This window comes from Mesocricetus auratus, unplaced genomic scaffold (genome assembly GCF_017639785.1).
Source record: "Mesocricetus auratus isolate SY011 unplaced genomic scaffold, BCM_Maur_2.0 Super-Scaffold_100041, whole genome shotgun sequence".
Classification (NCBI taxonomy): domain Eukaryota; kingdom Metazoa; phylum Chordata; class Mammalia; order Rodentia; family Cricetidae; genus Mesocricetus; species Mesocricetus auratus.
Genome location: NW_024429218.1, coordinates 6,822,342 through 6,831,403, shown reverse-complemented (window position 1 = coordinate 6,831,403; position 9,062 = coordinate 6,822,342). Strand labels below are relative to the sequence as shown.

Sequence of the window (9,062 nt, the reverse complement as noted above, 5' to 3'; positions counted from 1 at the left end):
CATTCCCCAGGGAGGGTAAGGCCCTCCATGGGAGTTCTCTAGAGTCTGTCATTTTGTGTCCAGATTGAGAGAGCATCCCTCATTGTGGGATGGGTACCCAAAGTTCATTTGTGTTCGAGGGATACATACTGATCTACTACCCAAAGCCCCATAGATTGCCTGGGTCTCCTCACTGATACCCAGGTTCAGGGGGGGTCTGGATCAGTTCCATGCTGGCCTCTCAGCCATCAGTCTGGAGTCCCAAAGCTCCCCCTTGTCAGGTCAGCTGTTTCTGTGGGTTTCACCAGCCCGGTCTTGACCCTTTTGCTCATCACTCCTCCCTCTCTGTCACTGGGTTCCAGGAGTTGAGTTCAGTGTTTAGCTGTGGGTGTCTGCCTCTGCTTCCGTCTGTCACTGGATGGAGGTTCTTGCTAACTAGCTTTTACAACTTAAATTAACCCATTTCTACTAATCTATGTTTTGCCACGTGGCCTTGTGGCATTACCTCTTCTCTAGTACATCCGTTTGCTCCTGTCACTCACAGACTTCTCCCTGACTCTACCCTTCTCCCTGTATTTTCAGTTTGGCTTTCCTGCCTGACTTTATCCTGCCTGCCTTGCTATAGACCACGTCAGCTTCTTTATTAACCAATGGGAATAAAACATATTCACAGTATAAAGAAAAGAAGAGAGAGAGAGAGAATATCTACATTATCAAAAGTGCTTTATTAGCTTCATATACAGGTGACTAATGAATTATCCCTATGCCTTTGTACACTAGAGATGTGTGCTATGATAATGCCAGATGGAAGAAAATGAAGTGTTTTTTTCCTGTATTTTTTATTTAAATTAGAAACAAGATAGTTTTACATATCAATCCCAGTTCCTACTCCCTCCCCCCCACCAACCTCCTATTCCATCCCCTATACCTATTATTCTTAGTTTTGGCCTTTGCACAGTGCCCCGTTTTTCCTGGATATTTTGTGTTAGGGATTTGTTGGACTTAGATCTTCCTTGGTTGATGAATCTATTTCTCCTAGTGTATCTTCAACACCTGAGATTCTCTCTAAGAATATGAAACACTTCACGAATTTACACATCATTCTTCCACAGAGGCCATGCTATTTTCTCTGTATTGTTCCTATTTTAGTATATGTGCTGGCAAAGCGAGCACGAAAAGAAGTGTTTTAAGGAAAATAAGTGTTTAAAAAAACAAGAAGAGGGGACTCCTCTGTCTAAGGGCAAAAGCTAGTTGGGGAATGAAGTTTGAGCTTGCCCTGTCAGATTAACAGTTTCAGCAGGCAGAGCTAAAAGAGATGAACACAGAGACAGAAAGGTGAGTGAGTGACTCTGCAGCCCTCCTGAAGAGGGTGAGTGACTCAGCAGCCCTCCTGTCAGGCTGCAGAAGATGCCCTCTAAGGGGAAGTAGATGCCCAACTTCCCTAGATGTAGGCTGTGAGTGCACAAATGTTATCTGTTAGTACTTGGTGAATACTCAGAGCACATTCAGTCCCATATCTTGTTCCATTTCTCAACATCTGAAAAGGTGAAGATTACATTTTTAGGATTCTATGAGGTTAAGGTTCTCCATAGGCTCTGGATTCTGGCAATATGTTGTCTCGTGGAGTTCAGGAGGCAGAGGGAGTTGAAAGCCAGCTCGGCATGCCGTGACAGCTAGTGAGACTGAAAACCTAGAGGACACTTCAGGGAAACCTTGAGAATCCAGTTTTTATGGTCATGTAGGGTGTTTATCTTCTCCAACACTGTTACAAGTGGCCCTTCCTTGATCCCCCACATTTGCAAAGAGACAATGTATCCGATGCCACAGTCAGTGAACTGACCCTGGTCTGTTACTAAGTACACTGTCTCTTCACTCAGTAATGACTCAAGACAACTGCTATGTTAAGTGGCGAGTCAACTGGGGTCTGGGTGTTTCAGGGTAGGTCTCAGTGCAGAAAATGTAGTTGTTGCGGGGCAGTGACATATATCTCAGCATAACCCAGGATTGGGAAGAGAAGACAGAAATAGGCAAACATCCTTTCAGGCCAGTTCTGTCAGCACTCTGTACCCCTGGATAGGAGGTGTAGAGGAAGGGGCCAGAGTCTCCAGCAGGAGTCTAAGGGTCCTTCTCACCCTTCTCCGTCTACAAGGGAGCCTCACAGTCCGCAGGCCCAACCCAGAGACTCCTCTGAGGAAGACGATGACTCCTTGCTCAGAAGACAGAGCTTGTCAGCAGCAGATCACACGGCTCTGGCCTGATGGTTCAGTGTATTTAGCCACTTGTAAAGAGGTTGCTTCCAATGCAGCTATGATAGGAGGTCACTTACCAAGCCTCTTAGAAAAAGCATGAAGTCTTCAGAATAAACTTTGTCTTCTTTAATAAACAGATAGTAGCAAATACTTCTGCCTTCCTTCATGCTCCCCAAAACTTTACAAAGCACAAGGCCTCAGGAGGAGAACCTCTTAACTGTCAATCAGGCACAAGCCAAAACTGATCTACAGCATGTGACAGCCCTAATTCAGGGACAATCAAAAGGATACTTTGTTTTAGCTACTTTCCTTGTCCACTTTGACAAAACACCTGGCATAAGCAATTTACAGGAGAAGATGTGGATTTGGGCTCAAAGTTTCAGCTCATCATGGTAAGGGAGGGTCCATGGAGGTGGAAGCATGCAGCCATTGCTAAGGAAGCAGGTGTATGCAGCCGTTGCTAAGGAGACAGGAGCGTGCAGCCGTTGCTAAGGAGGCGGGAACCTGTAGTCATTGCTTGTCTCATGATGAAATGCAAAGGAAACAGGACAGAACCAGAAGTGGGCATGCCATTGAAAGGTTCCTCCCTAGAGACCTACTTCTGCCAGCCAGACCCCATTCCCAACAGTATCTCCAGCATCCTAAAGTTGCACTCCCCACAGAGAACAAATATTCAAAACATGTCTCAGGGGACGGGAAAGACACTTCAGGTTCCAGCCATATCAGTCAGTATACCTGACTGTCCTTTTTGCCTGGAGGAGAGATGGAGAGAGATCAATATCAGTTCGCAGGCAAGAACTAATCACTGGGTCAAATTGCCATGGTTACAAAGGGATGACATTGGAGCCAAGAAGCGGTAGTGCACACCTTTAATACCAGTGCGGTGCGGGGAGACAGACACAGGTGACTCTCTGGGTTTGAGGCCAGCCTGGTGCACGGAGTGAGTTCCAGGACAGCGGGGGCTGTCAGGTGGAGTGGGATTAGAGAACTAGTTTTGAGGGCTTACAGAAAGGACTACTGACAGTTTACTCAAATGGCAGAAACAGGAGAATTAGTCACTGAATATTCACTGAAAGATACCCATTGCCAATAATCCTACAAAATCACAAGAGCTGTTCTGTGGATTTCTTTTAGACACTTTCTCTGTCTATGCCAAGGTTTCTCTGACAGACAAAGAAATATACCATCCATCACAGCAAAGAGGGAAGCAACATTACACAGCAAGTTGGACTTATTTCTTACTGGGGAAGATGCAGAAAATACTGTTGACGGTCTGTCCACCTCAAAGAAACAGCAAAATGTTTACATATTTCAGAGATATTTGAGGGTGCTGCATCTACTACCGAGAACAGGTATGACATGGAAAATAATAAGAAATGGTTTTATAAATAATCAGAAATCTAAAATATAAATGTCTATTTATATATATCAGTCTACACACAGAATAGGATGATGGCCATAGATGAATATCACGTAATTTAGCTAGAATATGGAGATGCGCTATTTTCCTGCAGATCAGCTCTCTACTACAAATAGATGTGAGGGAAAACCAGACACAGGAAGGATGTGTGTAGGGACTCGAACAATGGATGGGATAGGAGGTGTTCCCAAGGGAGTGAGGTGGAAATGATTAAGTTATTTTTAGAAAGAAACTTCCTCAAAGAATTGGATTCATGGGTTAAAAGCTTCAGCATCAATGGAGATAGCAACTCCTGAGCTCCTGCTGTGCCATGTGTTGAGTTTCTTGAATCATGAATTGATCTGTCTCAAGACCCAGCTACACCGCTCTCGGGAATATATTCAAAGGATGTTTTATCCTACCGCAAGGATACTTGCTCAACCGTGTTCATTGCTGCTCTGTTCATAATAGCCAGAAACTGGAAACAACCTAGATGTCCTTCAACAAAAGGATGGGTAAGGAAAAGTATGGTACATTTACACAACGGAATATTACTCAGCTGTTTAAAAACTGGTATCATGAAATTTACAAGCAAATGGATAGAACTAGAAGAAATCGTCCTGAGGCAACCCAGATCTAGAAAGATAAGTATGGTATGTATTCACTTGTATGTGGATATTACCCATTAAGTAAATGATATTTTGCAATCCATAGACACAGGGAGGTTAGGTCTAGAGGAAGGGACTGGATGGGTGGAGGCGGACACGTGGGTCTCTTTGAGAGAGGAAAATAGAAAAGATTTTAAGGGTGGCCTTGGGGCAAATGGGATGGGAAGGAGAGGATCATGTGGGGGGGGAGGAGGAGAGGAGATGGGGTGGAGGTAGGGGATATGGGGGGGAGATGGATAGAATGGAGGGCCATCTGAGGGATGCTATGGAACATTAGTACAGTGGAAACCTCCTAAAATGTATGAAGGCAATCCTAATGAGGTCTCACAATAATGGGGATACAGAGTTGCCATCTCTTGTCACCAAATGAGACTTCTGGTAGCAGGACTAAGTAGCAGGACTAAGTTGGAAATCCCCAAACAACCTGGGCTCTTGCTAAGACAATGGGTTGCTCTCCACAAACGGACAGCAAGGCCCCACTGCTGAGGACAACACCTACACAGCTCATTGAGCACGAATGAGGTAAAGCTGGTGCCTACACGGAACCTTCGCCCCTAACGTTCTAGTGTCTTTGGTACAGGAAAGTTCTCTGCAGGCTGCCAAAGGAGAAACATAAACACCAACCCAGACACAAAATATTTGACCTTCCCTTCTTTTGAGTTTTGCTGGTCTGAGATTATTTATTCCCTGTTTCCTTCTAGCACCTTCTAAAGGGCTGGATTTGTAGATAGATATTGTTTAAATTTGACTTTGACGTGAAATATTTTATTTTCTCCATCTATGCTAACTGGAAGTTTTGCTGGTATAGTAGTCTGGGCTGGCATCTGTGGTCTCTTACAATCTGCAGTGTATCTGTCCAGGCCTTTCTGGTTTTTAGAGTCTCCGTTGAGAAGTCAGGTGTAATTCTAATAGCTCAGCTTTTATATCTTACCTAGTGTTTTTACCTTGCAGCTTTTAATAATCTTTTTTTGTACATTTAGTGTTTTGATGATTATGTATGCATTTTGTACCTTCATAGGCATTTCCTTCTCTAGGTTAGGAAAATTTTCTTCAATGATTTTGTTGAAACTATTTTCAGGGCCTTTGAGCTGCAATTTTTTTCCTTTCTGTATCCCTCCCCCTTTTTTTTGAAGCAGGGTTTCTCTGTGGCTTTGGAGGCTGTCCTCAAACTAGCTCTTGTAGACCAGGCTGGTCTCGAACTCACAGAGTCTGTATTCCTCTTACTCTTAGGTTTGGTCTTTTCATAGTGTCCCAAATTTCCTGGATGCTTTGTGTCAGCTTCTAGCATCTCATAAATGCCTGAGACTCTCTCTTCCGTCTCTTCTATTCTGTTGGTGTAGTGTGCCTCTGTGGGTCCTGATCAAATTCCTAAATTTTTCACTTCCAGAATTCCTTCAGTTTGTGTTTTCTTCATTGCTCCTATTTCCGTTTTCAGGTCTTGTGTTGGAAAGCCTTGCTGGCTGGTCAGAGATGGCAGTCTATCATGGCCTAGCAGCTTTTGCCAAAAGCTTGATGACACAGAGACTCCCTCCCTCCCCAGAGAAATTTCCTGCTCTCTACCTTTATCCGGAGAATGTCCCTGGGCCTGGAGGTCTGACTTTATCTGAAATCTGTGTCTAAATCATGTGCCTGATTTATCTTTAGTTTGCCCTTCGGCACAGATCCCTGCTAGAAGGCTTTTGCCAGGAACTCTGCTCTAGGACCCTACTGCCACATGCAAAACCTTGTAAAAGGAGTGTGCCACTTGATGCGAATAAGTGTTTGTCCACAGGCTCCTCAATCCCATACTCTGGAATACAGCTGAGCTGATTCACCCAAGTCTGTCCCCTGGAGGGCGATCTCCATCACACCCACAGCCGTCCGAACCCTGTTCCCTGCTTCCCCTCCCTCTAGTCTTGTGGACCAACGCAGTTAATGATCCCAAAGGAGCAGAGCTACAGTCTTACACAGTTTCATTTATTTCCTTTCACTGTTTTCCTGGCTTTCGTTGAGGGATTTATCTATTTCTTCCAATTATTTTGTTTGTGTTTCCCTGCATTTCTTAAGGGATTTAAGAATTTCTTTTAAGAACCTCTAGCATCTTTTTCTTGTGCTTCAGTTATGTTGGAATATTCAGGGCCTGCTGTCATAGGATAGTTGGACTCTAATAGAGACATATTTCCCTGGCTGTTATTGATTGTGTTTTTATCCTGGTATCCAGGCATCCGGGATTGGGTTAATTCTAATTCTAGGTGCTGGTTTCTGAATTTGTATTTGTTGGGTGGGTGTTTTGTTCCTTGATTTCTGCTTCCTCTCTGGGTTTTTGGAGAGTGTGATGGTTGTGTGGTAGGAAGTTTAATTTGGACCTGATGGTTGTGGCCACTGCAGGTTCAAGGAAAAACAAGTTTCTGAGTGTTGGAAGCTGACACATAGGCATAGGTTAGGTGTCTGAAGGGGTTCACATGAGAGCAGAGTGTCCACCAGGATCTGCTTGTTTTGTCTGCTTGAAATGGGGGAGACAGTGAAGAGAACTCACCCCAGAGGGTATGGTATAGCACCGGGGATGAGACTGGGGGGTTGGATTTAGAGGAACGGGAGAAGGGAAGATCTACAGACAGCCTGCCTTCTTCCCCGGCAGGAGTGGGTTAGTAGGGTTAGTAGTGGGTTAGTGGGTTCGCAGGGAGTGCCTGCTGGAGTTAGTGAGTGGCTGGGATGAAGCAAAAGCGGGGGAGGTGGGGGGAAGGTCAGTGGCATCCACAGGAGATGTGGGCAGAGGGGCAGGCAGGCTGCAGCAGGTGATTGCAGGGATGGGGTGAGGCGGGGGTTGGGTTTGGACGGGAGGAGGGAATGGTGGAGGACTTCAGTTAGCTGCCCTGGTTTCCTGTTCCCCTCAGCCGGTGTGTTCCCAGGGGATGTCTGCTGGTGCGGAGGCTGGGATACTGGGATGAGCTGGGGAAAGGAAGGTTGGAGGAGGAGATCTTTGTGGTCCATTGGAGATGGGACCAGAGGGAAGGGGAAATCACAGCAGGTCTTTGGCTACAGAGCTGGGGGTGAGACCGGGGTGGGGGACTGGATCAGGAGGAGAAGAAGGAGAGGTGTGGATCAGCTTTCAGCCTACTTGTTTCCATGGCAGCATCAGCCCTTGGGTTAGCAGGGGCTAAAACAAGGAGTTAGGACGAAGGTTAGAAAGGAAAGAGCTGTGGGATTCATAGGAGATAGGAAAGGGGGTGCCATGGGTGCTCCTGTTTAAACCCAAGGAGGTTTAAACAGGAAAAAATGAGGACATGAAGTTGGGAGTGATAAGGATGTGTCTAAGAGGAATTAGAAGGAGGTTTGAGGTATGAATATGTTTCAAATACATTGTACCATATACCTGAAGGAGGTAAATTCACACCACAAGGACATTTGCTCAACTATGTTCATAGCAACATTATTTGTAGTAGCCAGATCTTGGAAACAGTCTAGATGTCTCTCAACTGAAGAATGGATAAAGAAAATGTGGTATATTTACACAATGGTGTACTACTCAATGGTAAGAAGCAATGACATCTTAAATTTCGCAGGCAAATGGGCAGAACTAGAAAAAAAATCCTAAGTGGGGTAACCCAAAACCAGAAAGACAAACACAGTATGTACTCACTCATTAGTGGATACCAGACATAAAACAAAAGATACCAAGCCTATAATCCACAACCCCAGAGAAGCTATAAGCCCCTTCCAGAAACAGATGGAAGCAGATGCAGAAATCCACAGCTAACCATTGAGCCGAGTTCCTGGAATACAATCGAAGTAAGGGAGGAGCGATAATATGAACAAAGGAGTCAAGACCATCATGGGGAAACCCACAGAATCAGCTGACCCGAGCTAGTGAGAGATCACTGACTCAGGTCTGACAAATGAGGAACCTGAAAAAGACTGGACTAGACTCCCTTAATACTGGGACAATATTTGAGGTCACTGGCAGTGGGTCCAAGACCTAACACTAATGCACAAACTGACTTAGTGCAGCCCATTCGATATGGAGAGATTCCTTGCTCAGGGGTGTGGGGTTGGAGAGGTGCCATGGTCCTACCTCAATGAGATGATGGGACAGACTTTGTAGACTTCCTATGGGAGGCCTTACCCTTTCTGTGGAGCAGATGGCAGGAGGGAGAAGTAGAGGGAGTGGGAGGAGAGGAGGGAGGGGGTCCTGGGATTGGGAAGTAAAAAGTAAATTAATACAAAAAAACCTTTAGAAGAGATTGAAAGAAATGTATCATCAGAAAAAAGAACACATTGTATGCATGTAATTCTCTAAGAACTAATTAAAATACTACATTAAAAACGCTATGTAGACAACTCAATCTCATTTGTTGACTCAGCCCGTTTTGACCTTTGATTCCTCCTGCATCTGACTGGCCTCATCCATTCTGCAGGTGTCCCTCCTATGGCTTCTGTGTGTGCTGTGTGTGTGAGTCATGCACACGTGTATGAATGAGATCAAAGGACAGCCTCAGATGCTATTCCTCAGATGCCATCCACCTTGGTTTTTGAGACTGGGTCTCTCATTGGCCTGGTACCCCATCAGGTAGGATAGACTGACTGATGAGCTGCAGCAATTCCCTGTCTCTGCTTTTATAGCCATGGAGTCATGTGCAAGAACTTCCATGCCCATCATTTTAAATGCAGGGTCTGGGGACAGAATTCTGGGTCCTTGTGCTTGCAAGACAACATCTTCAAGAACTCTAACTCTATGATTTCAGTAACTGAAGAATTCAATCTATCTCAATGGACATTGGTGGTATCCGG

The 9,062-nt window shown here is 45.1% G+C and overlaps 1 non-coding gene across 1 annotated transcript; it reads right to left on the bottom strand.

Moving 5' to 3' along the window:
• Nucleotides 1-1,046: 1,046 nt before the first annotated feature.
• LOC121135735 lies at nucleotides 1,047-1,152 on the bottom strand. Its single transcript, XR_005872842.1, has one exon. It is a non-coding gene; the product is annotated as a U6 spliceosomal RNA (small nuclear RNA).
• Nucleotides 1,153-9,062: the final 7,910 nt, after the last annotated feature.